Genomic DNA, 12,732 nt, shown 5'->3' on the forward strand with positions numbered 1-12,732 from the left:
AGCAGTTTGTGAAGCTCCTGTCGGCAGGCTTCCCACCGGCCTTGCTACGTGACTTAGCTCAAGTGTTGCTAGGGCAATTTCACAAACGCAGCGAAGCTGGATCATTGAACATATCCAGAAATCTGGGACACGAAGCAATGACGCCCCTGGTGGCCCCGACGCGAAGCACGCGCGTTTTCAATGGGAAGAGGCTGTTTTTTTAATTTAATTAAAAATACAGGGCATAAATTGAATTTGTGAGGACGGGGAACGCTTCCAGTAATCACTGCGAACATTATAAAGGCCACAGCACGTTTGCCCACGCAACATTAGTTGTTCCCACAGCGAATGAAGTTTAAACAATGGGAGCCTACGGAAGCAGCTAAAATTTGGGGCCACTTTCAGCCACAAAAACGCGTCTAGTGACAACACAGTGGCTGAAGTGCAAGTTGTGTTAACTGATATAGCTAGAGCAGGGACTTGGCTTCCCTTGCGTGCAAACGACAAGTCATCACGCGGACGATAAAGCGTTCCAAATTGACAATTTCTGAAACACAGTCGCTGTTATCGCCTAGCAGCTACATAAGCGCACTCTTCGTTCAGCGCTTCCATGTGCCGATGGCCGAGCGGTTTTACCGCAGGCACTTTGCGTTGATTTCATTTTGCAGGGAAGGGATGTCGATTCCGGACGCCGCAGCTGTTTTTTTTTTCGATTTAACTTTGGTGGTGAAAGGACGACATTTTTGGTGACAAACATTTTCAGTGGTACATCTACTGTACCTCGCGCGTTTGCTTTATAACGTTTGCACAGATATCCTTTAATGCTTATTTTCTCTGCTTATGAGGGGTAAAAGCTCGTCGCGAAATATGTTTAGCACAGTTTCAATGTTTTCTTTGTGTATATGCAATGTTAAGGTAGCTGGCTGTGATTCGTTTATTCAACATACAGCAGTTATCAACGAAAAAGTTCAGAAATTGCAAAAAATAATAATAGTGACATAGGTCCCTGGGATAAATTGCTAGGTAGCGCCATCTACGCAGTTCCCGTGAACTAAAAATGTCACAGTTGAGGAAAGTTACAAGGGCGGTGCTAAACAACAACTCGTATCATGGGGGTGCATGCGAAAGGGAAGATATCTCTACGTTGTTTGACTGTTGGCCTTTAGCTTTGACCATACAGACGGAAAACTATTCCCTGACGCCTGTTATTTCATGTCCCACGCGCAGCGAAGGCGCGCATGTTTTACATCTTGGTGCTGCGATCGCAATTCCCTTTTAGAGCAGTAAACCATCGTGACAGGTGACAATATTAGAGGGAAGTAATGGCTAAATACACTAACCACCTCCGCTAAAGGAAAAAAATGTGGCCACCATCCCGCCCTGCGAACGTGAATGTCCAGCGAAGCTGTATGAAACACCACACAAGCTGATGGGGGTATGTTTTATTATTGCTTTAGAGTAATGGTAGTGATAATCGCTTTGTGGTCGCTGTTGTAGACCGTGATTGGTTATGCGACCATTTTCGCTACATTTTATGCAACCGGGAAACACACGCGGGGTGAAGGAACGTGCTCCCATTGCCGCAGGTTTGGTTATAAACCATTATGCGGTTTGCACTTCACATGACAGTTTCAAATGAGATCAAACGGCCCTTTCGAAAGCAGCTGCAACCTAACCTTTACCGGGAACGCGTGCGAGGGTGTTCCCATTGTTAACAGGACCTTATCATCCATCATATGCGGTATGATGCTTATTGAAACGCATTTTAAACCATCGTAGCCGTTTGACTGAGGGGTGCAGATTTATGTTTAATTACTGGGTACGTCCATGTACCCCTCTCCAAATGCGAACGGCTTCGACCGCGTCGGAATGGCGCAATCGCATTGACATCGGCTACATATCGCGAACGACCCATGTTCGAATCCGAACACGGGAACTGTTTTTTTTTCTTGAATTCATCCACTATCATCACCATTGCCAGTGAAAGTTGGCTTTCCTGAAGTGCGTTTTGCGTTTACGCCACGACATTTTTCCACCAACGAGAGGTATACAGCTTCGTTGTAAAAAGACCGAAGGTTCGTCGAGGAAGGACCAGACTTGCCGTGGGAGCTTCTGTGGATTAGATTTATTTTCAATTACGGATGCCCTGTAGCTACTATTGCCTGCTCTGACTGATATTTATGTGTAGAAGAAGTGACAACTGGGCTAGTTGGTAATGCAAATGGGACATCTTGAAGTTAGCGCACTTAAACACGGTCACTAGCGAAAGAAACGACAAACCACAGCGCTGTGGTTTGTCGTTTCTTTCGCTAGTGTCCGTGTTTAAGTGCGCTACCTTCAAGATGTCCCATTATGATATTTATGTAGTGGTTACGGTAACTTCGCGTTTCGTGCTGTGCTCTTTCTCCCCCTTTCCCTTTTTTTAGATACGTGCGTGAAAGCTTGTTCGGCAGCGTGCGACGTATCGTTGTCTGCGGATCGTCCTGGTTCCCCTGTGTCAAGTGTTGCGCACCACGCACACCAGACGTAATCGAATTAGCAGTTATCAAGCCGCTGCCGGTTTGTGCATACTCAAGTTCTAGTCATACAAGGGGCCGGATTCTGTAAACTGCTGGCCGTCTTTGCGAATGACGGGGTTTTGGCTTTAGAAATGAGTGTTTTCCTTGGTTCGGGAGGTCTGTGATCGTAGACAGCCGAAAAAAATAGCGCTGCTCCTGACGAGAAGCAAAACGACAGCTCGAAGCGACGCGACACTGGGCGCGAAAAAAAAGAAAAGAAAAACACAGCCATTTTGAAGAGGAGGAAACGACAACAAGGAACGCGACGGTGTGGCTTCTAGTCAGTGTTATTTGCCTTTTTAAATATACCTACAACATTTCGTCTTTTATTGCTGAGCTTCTAGGTGCTTTTATCTACTTTGCGTGCGAACTGAAGCTACTCAATTTATAGTGGGTAGACGGAAATATCGCAATCCTAAACGGTATCGGCATGCTTTCTACTAGCGCGCGAGAATTGAAAATCAGGCGCTGGCGGTTTAACGAAGGGCCTTTATAGCTGTGCTTGAACCATGATCATGTTGTCCAAAGATACTTTAGCGACAATGTATAATTGATCATTTTCAGAAGAAACGATGCATGCAAAGACAGAAAGCGCCGGACTGTTACATGCTCCACCCCCCCCCCCCCCAACTTTGATCTCAGCATATGAATGACAATTATTCACATGTTTAATAACAGCGTAGTGCAGACAGGATGCAGAAAAAAAATATTTTTTTGGTGTTTCGAGTAAGCTCAATGAATGGGCACCCGAGTAGCTTCGTCCAGCCCTGTTACAGTCATGAGTGTGGAAGTTCCCAATCACTATGAATAAAACCCTGTAGGCACGTGTCATTTACATGCTATTTCCGTTTTAGATGCGACTGCATCTCATTCACTCGCCTTGTCCCTCCATACGGCGTTGTCCGTCCACACCCCTCCCCCTACATTATAAAAAAAATAATAGTTAGCGGCGCCCGGTTTCGATCCCACGACCCAGGGGGCGGAACGCGAGATACATGGTGCTCTTCCCACTGCGCCACAAAACCGAGACACAATCAAATGCTACGAACGCGCCTTATAACCTTGACTCATTCAAACTACGTCAAGATGCTACTGATAGAACCCATGATGGGATAATGATTAACACTTGCAATAAAAGAAAAGAAGCTCCCACACACAGCAACAATGATGGTCGTTGCGACAGCGAAGCCCCAAGCATATCACTTAGAGAAATTGACCAAGATAGGCCAAGAAAACATAATAATATTCATAAAACATAATAATCATACGCGTTCCCGACACGTTTCACGCGATTTCAGAATCAATCCAACGGAAACACCAAGTGAACCCCACGATGCGTCGCATCTACACAGGGTTCCCCTCGCGGGGAGGTGGGCGCATTTTTTTCTTTCATTTCGTTTTATAAATTATCAAAATCGTTTTAAATGCGAAGGCATTTATTAGTCGGGGGTTGTCTTGCGTCCATCGAGCGGCGTGCGCCTGCATTCCTCCAGCGCGAGCGCACGTGAGCGCGCGCCTCGTAGTTCTGCCTTCGTCGTCGTCGTCGTCGTAAATGCGAATGCATTTCTTAGTCGGGGGTTGTCGTGCTCCGTCGGCGTGCGCCCGCAGGTGTTATCTCTCCGCGCTCAATGCCGAAGGCATGCGCTTGAAGCGAGCTGTACTAGTTTGCTCGAAGCGGCAAGGACGGCGAGTACTGCGGTGTTAGTCTCGTGTCTAACGTGTATGGGAACTTGATATCGCACGCCGTTGCCACGTCTCCCGTTCGAGACACGTCTCCGTACAAGGACTTGTACACCCTTGCCTACACCGGAGACGGAGTCTTTGTGGTGACCGTGTACCTCGCGCCCAACCTCGCTCGAGACGCCGTTGCCGCGCAGCTGGACGCGGCTATGGAAAGTGTGCGCGTGCGCTCCAAACCCTCTGACCCCATAGTCTTGGTTGGCGACTTCAACGTTGACGTGCGCAAGAAGAGTGGCGAGTGGCTGGTCGAGTACATGCAGACCAGGCACTCTATGCATTGCCTCTCTGCCGGCTTCGACACGTGCCCCACTACCATTCACGGGAGTTGCATTGATCTGGTCTTTACGCGAAACTGTGACGCGCGTATGCTTCTCAAAGACCCTTTGACCGTGCACTTTAGCGATCACAAGGCAGTGATTGTGGCCGTCAGGTACAACGATAACACAAACAGGTGCTGATGAATAAATGATTACATTCACACTCTCGTCATTAATTACGCCATTACTCGCAACACACTCATCGGTGCACCCAATGCATTCGCATTTCTGCACGATTCGCTTCGGGGAGGTGCGGGGGAATTTTTTTCTTTTATTTTTTCAGTCTCTGAAAGTTCCCCCTCAGGCTATGCTCCTGGTCGAATAATTTATACATTAAGAAGGGAAAATAGCAGTTTGTAAACACTGTTATTATGACATAGCTTGATATTTTATTATCCCAAACTGATTCCATTTTCCCCCTTGCTATGGGAATCAGATTGATTTGCAATGCGTTATGCATAGAAGGAAAAGCTGAAATTTTAAGGATGTGCAATGCCGTCAGGATTTCCAGTAGGGCATGAACCTTTCCATGTGCTGGGAGAAATAAAAAGGATATTGCCGCTTTTAAGAAAATGCAAAACGAGAGAGTTTTAGCTGAGCGGATTTTCGGCCAGCGGAGCGCAGACGCCAGTGTGCCTGCGCAGAACGCTGAGGTCGCCAGCGGTTTCTGGGAGCGGATTTCACGTCCGCTAAACTGCCCACCCAACGGTGTTAAAGGGGTACTGATACCAATTTTCGGGGCTGATATTATTGTACAGTTCCTTCCCTTTACCCACCAGGGTACCCTGCGTAAATTATAAACAGCATGCGTCGCGTGGAACATATCCTAAATTGAGTGCAATGTAGCGCCGACGAGACTGCTGTGCTGGAGGCTTCCACCAAAATCTACATCGCGTGACATCAGGGTGTGCTAGAGCAAACGCGGTGACATAGCTGCGTGCTCCCCTACTCCGTGACGTCCACCCGGCACCCGGCTAATGGCAAGGCGCAACCGTCTGGCGCGTGGATGGAGCGTCACAGGTTTTCGCATACCCACGTGATAGCGCCGGCCCGGTTCAGCGGAAACCGTGACATCCTAGCGTACTTTTGGGCGCCCGCGAACTCAGGGTTTTTTGAAACGGCAGCCGTTGACGGCGGTTATCACGGCGTTATAGTCCCTCATTTATCGTCCGATGATGTATTTGAACTACTGTTTCATGATAGTTATCCCTGCAGGCATCGATCTAAGCAATAAAAACATGACGTAAAAATTTGGTGTCAATAAACGCTTCGTTTTGTTTCTAAGCTAGGGGTTATCTTTATCTTTTTTGACTGAAATAAGGGAATGTACCGGTCGGCTAGGGAAAATAATTTGTCTCTGTAGACCACCCAGTTATCACTGATGTTACGACTGTAGAAAGATGGCAGGAATGTGTCAGTATAGAAGGTCTCGAGTTCGGCGTTAATTTTGCTGTAGTCACCTTTACTGTAACCGTGATTTTTTTTTTGCTTCAGTGCCAGTGAACGCAAGCCGAATGTTAAGGGTTACTTGAGGAAGGTTGTGATCGCAAAATCTTTCTATGTGTAGCACGGTACCAACTGTTTCAGGGGTGGTCGTCAGAATGAGGTAGCGAATGTTAGAACAGCCAATGCATTGGTTCACCATTTGAGATATAATGTCTAAGGCTAGGTTTATAAACTCAATAGACGTCTTCTTCCAACCTACTAAAGTTACTATATTTCAGAAGCCGGTCAAACAAACGCAAAAAAAGCTTTAATTGAAGGTCAACACCGGTATTGAATTGAAATTTAGCGTGCGCTGCATCCTTGGAAGAATGACAGGGACAGTGCAACAGACAAAGCTTATGTTGGTGCGCAAATTTGCAACTGGTTTAATCAAAGTGTTGATCGTTTCATCTGTGCATGCGAGGTAGTGGTGGGGGTACAATCCTGGTGAAACTGCTCACGTGTGCTCACAAGACATCGGATTTTTTCTTTAGCATTGCGATCTCCTTATCAGTGCGCGCTATTGTCGGCACGCTTAACACATTCGCCATGTGCCTCCGAGAACATATTAATTAACAGCCTCTTCCACCTCCCTCACTCTCTGGTCCCGAGAGCATGACAGCTCAGTTGCATGGCCAGCCGCGCATCCACACCTAGCACATCGAGTAAATGGAGCTTTCAATAGCTCCCCGGTACCACAAGAAGTACAACCGGTTATACCCAATTGCAACAGTACAAAAACAGGCCAACCGGCAAAGAGAATTTTGTCCACACGAAGGTGGAGAGAAATTAACGGGAAAGACTTTCTTGCGACCCACACAGTGGGCAGCTATATGGACCGGCGATTGCAGTTGTTTGCAAGCGTTGTTGCGCTCGAAGTCTATCATTCAAACACCGGCTAATTTGGCCGATGCGCCACATGAAAAGATAATTTTATAAACAACGCGAACTGCGAATTCGACGAATTCGCTGACTTGTTTTAGCCACGAGACCATAGCACGTTTTGCGTGGTTTCCCTCAGCGAATTTGCTTTTTTGAAGATCGCCTTTAGTTTCGAATGCGCAGAACATACAACGTAAAGATTTTGCCTGCCTGCCACTTTTTCCAGTATGTGCGAAACTCTGTGAGCGTACAAGAGCACTACGAGAGCTTTTTTATATGGTTTCGCTTTATTTTGGTCATAAATGTTTCTACGGCATTGTTCTTGAAGTTTGAGCTTTAAAGCTGAGCGCCTTAGGTCCAGCGGATACACGAAGCAGGTGGTGGTTTCCGTGGGTAAAAGTGCCTCAGAAAAATTCATGACAAACCGAAAGGAAAAGCGAAACTACACAGAAAAGTCCCCGGTAGTGCTCCCGTACGTGCACAGAGTTTCGCACACACTGAAAAATGTGGCAGGCAGGCACAATATTTACGTGGTATGTTCTGCGCCTTCGGAACAAAAGGCGATATGCGTGTTATTTGTCTGTCCCACTGTTCCTACATGTCATTCGTCCAAGGATACAACGCACGCTAAATTTGAATTCCAGGCCATACCAACTAGCCTCTACACAAGCCTTTGTTAGCTTCAACGCTGCTGTCATGCGTTTCAATCTCAGTTTTTTTTTATTCTGAATATTGTGTTCCGGTGTCGATAGTAAAGCTAATGTGCCGCAGTCCGAGGGGGTTTTCATTAAATTTCGCTGAACGGGCAAGTGGCAAACAACCACATCGCACAGCCCTCACATCTCACAGTCAGGAGGAATCAGATTTTGAAACCGCTCCCAGCACCCCTACCCCAAAAAACGTCATCGTCCAGCAGCGTCGCTCGAGAAAGGGTCCGGCCCTTATCACTTTCAACCTGGGCCGGAATCATTTATCATTCCACTCCGGCGCAGGCCCATCCTTCTTCTCAACGTCTACGAGGGCGAAAGCTTTAAGTGCCCCATTCCGCGAAAAAGTGCGGTTGTAGTTGCTCGGTACAGAAAAGGGCTGCCGCTGTAAAGAGTAAATAAATAAAAAACACTTGTCTTCCGATCGGATTTCAACTCGGGCTTCCACCGCCGTAGAAAAGCGCGTAACCAACCACACTATCTCCGCAGTTTGCCAGCGGTGGAACAAAACTTCTTAATCCTTTCTTCGTGCCACATACCCGTTTGGGGCATTGGCCACGAATCGAGAGCTTTAAGGGGCTTATGTGCCCACTTCACAAATTTACAAAAAATTGGCTGACGATTACGATACTCCCTAATGCGAAATGTGAGCGCAGCTGTTTAGCTGGCTCGACTATCCAAAATATGTTGAGGCAAATAATTTCGGACAGACGTATATGTATGGTTACAGACCACTTTTATTCTTCACATATTACTCCTTCTTCGCGGTGCGACTGCCACGCTAATCCGGGCATCGCGGGAGCCAGCGAGTGGGTGCGGTCCACAGCCGCGCCGCAGACACCTCCTGTTAGGCTGCGCTTTGTTTCCATTGGTATTGGTGGACGTGCTACGCATTAGTGATCGCGTCATCGGCGAACACACAACGGCATGCGCTAAAGCTTTCCTCTCTCCAGTGTCCTCTTCTTTCGACACACGGCGGCTCGTGGCGAACACACAACGGCACGCGCTACAGCTTTCCTATCAGCGGCGTCCTCTTCTCTCGACACACGGTGGCTCGCGATGCCGCTTGCCTCGCTTCGGTGTCCTCTTCGTTCTCTCGACACGCGGCGGCTCGAGCCACCAGTTTATCTTCGGTGTCCTCTTCGTTCTCTCGGTTACACAGACGCCAATGCCGATGCCGACGCCTACGCTGACAAACCCCTGGAGCGGACGCATAAGAGCTGCCCTCTAAAATGTGAATTGAACCGCAAAAGTTGTAACACAGTGTGTACCGCGTGACACCTGAACGTGATGGCACGTGAGCAGAACAGGTGCACACCAGCCCCACAGAACCCTGACTCTCGGAAAGCTGTGGCGGACACCAATCAGGTTGCTGACGTAAGCAGTGAATACAACAATGCAATAATGACTATCGCTAATATTGGACAGTACTTCCCCCGATATATTGATTCGGAGCGTGTCACGGCACGCATTCCGCATTCAGCGCGTGTATGATAACCAGAAGCTGAAGCAAGAGCAGCTGCGGGCGATCTAACATCGCCTTCACTTTTTAAACAGCTGAGCTGTTTAGGCTTGCGAGTTCCATCCGTGTCTGGCGTCGCTCAAAAACTCGGTGCAGCAAAGTGGAGAGGAGGAAAGTGCTAGGCCAAGAACTGTCAGGGAAAATGGCGAGGAGGCGAGGAGCCGACGAGTAGCTGTGTGGGGAGTGCGCGCCTCAAGAAAAAAAAACCGCTTCTCGTGGTCGGAATCAAAAATGGGTCCCTGGCTTCATGAAACCGGCGTCTATCCGATTACGCTATCATCGCATTCTTGGCGCTCAGCACTTCCTTTGGGTTTGTAGAGTGATTTGATTTGATTGTAGGGTTTAACGCGCCGACGCAACGCAGGCGATGAGGCGCGCCGTAGTGGAGGGCTCCGGATTAATTTTGACCACCTGGGGATCTTTATCGTGCGCCGACATCTCGTACACACGGGCGTTTTTGCTTTTCGCCTCCATCAGAAAAGCGGCCGCCGCGGCCGGGAATCGAACCCGCGACCTCGTGCTCAGCAGCGCGGTTTGTAGAGTGGCCGTTGGCTTTGGACTTTGGCTGAGGTGAAGTGAATGGGCAGACCTAAGAAAAGCCAAGTTTAAGCTAGTGTCGACCACCAGGTCCGCTGTCTCCTCAGTCTTCGCATCTTAATTGCGATTTCGGCCGAATTTTTATCATAATTGGGTTTCAATGGCAAATGTAATATCACAGGGGAAAAATGTTTGCCACAAAATGATGACATGATTACAAAATGACCACAGCTGCCTCATAATACACGGTGTAAAAATAATGAGAGCTGTGCGCAATGTTTACAGACGCATGCGCGCGCTTTTTCATCGTTGATTGAATTATTCAGCACGGTAGACAGTACACCAAATCAAGGCCAATCGGCTTAAGACGGGAGGGCTACGTCCACTAGCACGCGCTGAAAAAATTCAGGAAAGACATCTAACATAATGAAGACGACGCAGTTGAGGATCCTAATGGGAGAGCAGCGGGCGACGCCCCAAGCGCCTACAAAACTAGCCCCATTGGACCATAATTTTCGCAATGCTCTTGTAAAACGGCCAATGTTAATTTGCACCGAGGGGTCAATGGTGGGCGGTTCAGCTCAGTTCGATTCAATGCAATGATGTTCTATTATAAACACAAAAAACATTACACAATGATGCATACAGAAGGAGATCCCAAAGTCGGAGACTGCATTCAACTTCTATTTTTTCTGTATTTTTGTGAACCATGGCGAAATTCTGGCTACGTTGATCGGAACTGTCTGCAATGAGCCTCCAAATTTCCGGAGAACAGTTTTTCTAAGTGATCAAGAACCCATTCCTACACCCTTATCCCTCTTTTCAAGATTTAGGAAGCCGGGGTGTTGTTCTACGTGTGACGTTAGCAGGAGCATGTGTGCGTGTTATTTGTCTAAACAGCCATGTACCTGTAATGACATTCGATTTTGTTAACAATATCTCTGAAATAAAAATGAAGCTCGCATTTATGAAATCGATAGGCTACTGATCTCAGTCTTGAACAGCTAATAGCTAACGTCACGTTTCTTCGCCAAAGTATGCCTTCAATAGTTCTCGCTTTGCCTTTATTTCCATTTTTACAGCGAACGAATTGAAACCTTGTAACCTCCCTTGTTAAAGGAAAAATAAAAGATCTGATTTTATTTGAAATTACAAATTCATCGGTATGTTCAAGGTGGGGCTCGAGTATACTTGAAGTAATAATCTCACCGATTTCTCTATATTGTGGCTGTTTTTGAAATCCGACCGTGTGAAATCAAACCCCTGCTCCCTCTCCTCGGGAAATACCAATGCTTGGAAACATTTGTTATAACAGAATAAAAAAAAAAACAAAATAAACATGACGTGACGTTATGATAAGCGCAATATAAATCAAACCCCTGCTCCCCCTCCACGCGAAATCCCTATGCGTGGAAACATTTGTTATAAGAGAATGAAAAACAAAGTAAATATGATGTGACGTTATTATAAGCGCTATATAAATCAAACCCCTGCTGTCCCTCCACGCGAAATCCCTATGCTTGGAAACATTTGTTATAAAAGAATGAAAAACAAAGTAAACATGACGTGACGTTATGATAAGCGCTATATAAATCAAACCCCTGCTCCCCCTCCACGCGGAATCCCTATGCTTGGAAACATTTGGTATAAGAGAATGAAAAACAAAGTAAACATGACGTGACGTTATGATAAGCGGTATATAAATCAAACCCCTGCTCCCCCTCCACGCGAAATCCCTATGCTTGGAAACATTTGTTATAAAAGAATGAAAAACAAAGTAAACATGACGTGACGTTATGATAAGCGCAATATAAATCATACCCCTGCTCCCCCTCCACGCGAAATCCCTATGCATGGAAACATTTGTTATAAACGAATGAAAAACAAAGTAAACATGACGTGACGTTATGATAAGCGCTATATAAATCAAACCCCTGCTCCCCCTCCACGCGAAATCCCTATGCTTGGAAACATTTGTTATAAAAGAATGAAAAACAAAGTAAACATGACGTGACGTTATGATAAGCGCAATATAAATCATACCGCTGCTCCCCCTCCACGCGAAATCCCTATGCTTGGAAACATTTGTTATAAAAGAATGAAAAACAAAGTAAACATGACGTGACGTTATGATAAGCGCAATATAAATCATACCCCTGCTCCCCCTCCACGCGAAATCCCTATGCTTGGAAACATTTGTTATAAACGAATGAAAAACAAAGTAAACATGACGTGACGTTATGATAAGCGCAATATAAATCATACCCCTGCTCCCCCTCCACGCGAAATCCCTATGCTTGGAAACATTTGTTATAAAAGAATGAAAAACAAAGTAAACATGACGTGACGTTATGATAAGCGCAATATAAATCATACCCCTGCTCCCCCTCCACGCGAAATCCCTATGCTTGGAAACATTTGTTATAAAAGAATGAAAAACAAAGTAAACATGACGTGACGTTATGATAAGCGCAATATAAATCATACCCCTGCTCCCCCTCCACGCGAAATCCCTATGCTTGGAAACATTTGTTATAAACGAATGAAAAACAAAGTAAACATGACGTGACGTTATGATAAGCGCTATATAAATCAAACCCCTGCTCCCCCTCCACGCGAAATCCCTATGCTTGGAAACATTTGTTATAAAAGAATGAAAAACAAAGTAAACATGACGTGACGTTATGATAAGCGCAATATAAATCATACCCCTGCTCCCCCTCCACGCGAAATCCCTATGCTTGGAAACATGTGTTATAAAAGAATGAAAAACAAAGTAAACATGACGTGACGTTATGATAAGGGCAATATAAATCATACCCCTGCTCCCCCTCCACGCGAAATCCCTATGCTTGGAAACATTTGTTATAAACGAATGAAAAACAAAGTAAACATGACGTGACGTTATGATAAGCGCAATATAAATCATACCCCTGCTCCCCCTCCACGCGAAATCCCTATGTTTGGAAACATTTGTTATAAAAGAATGAAAAACAAAGTAAACA

The sequence above is a fragment of the Haemaphysalis longicornis genome, unplaced genomic scaffold (genome assembly GCF_048455015.1).
Source record: "Haemaphysalis longicornis isolate Haplotype H1 unplaced genomic scaffold, Haemaphysalis longicornis Haplotype H1 scaffold_13, whole genome shotgun sequence".
Classification (NCBI taxonomy): Eukaryota; Metazoa; Arthropoda; class Arachnida; order Ixodida; family Ixodidae; genus Haemaphysalis; species Haemaphysalis longicornis.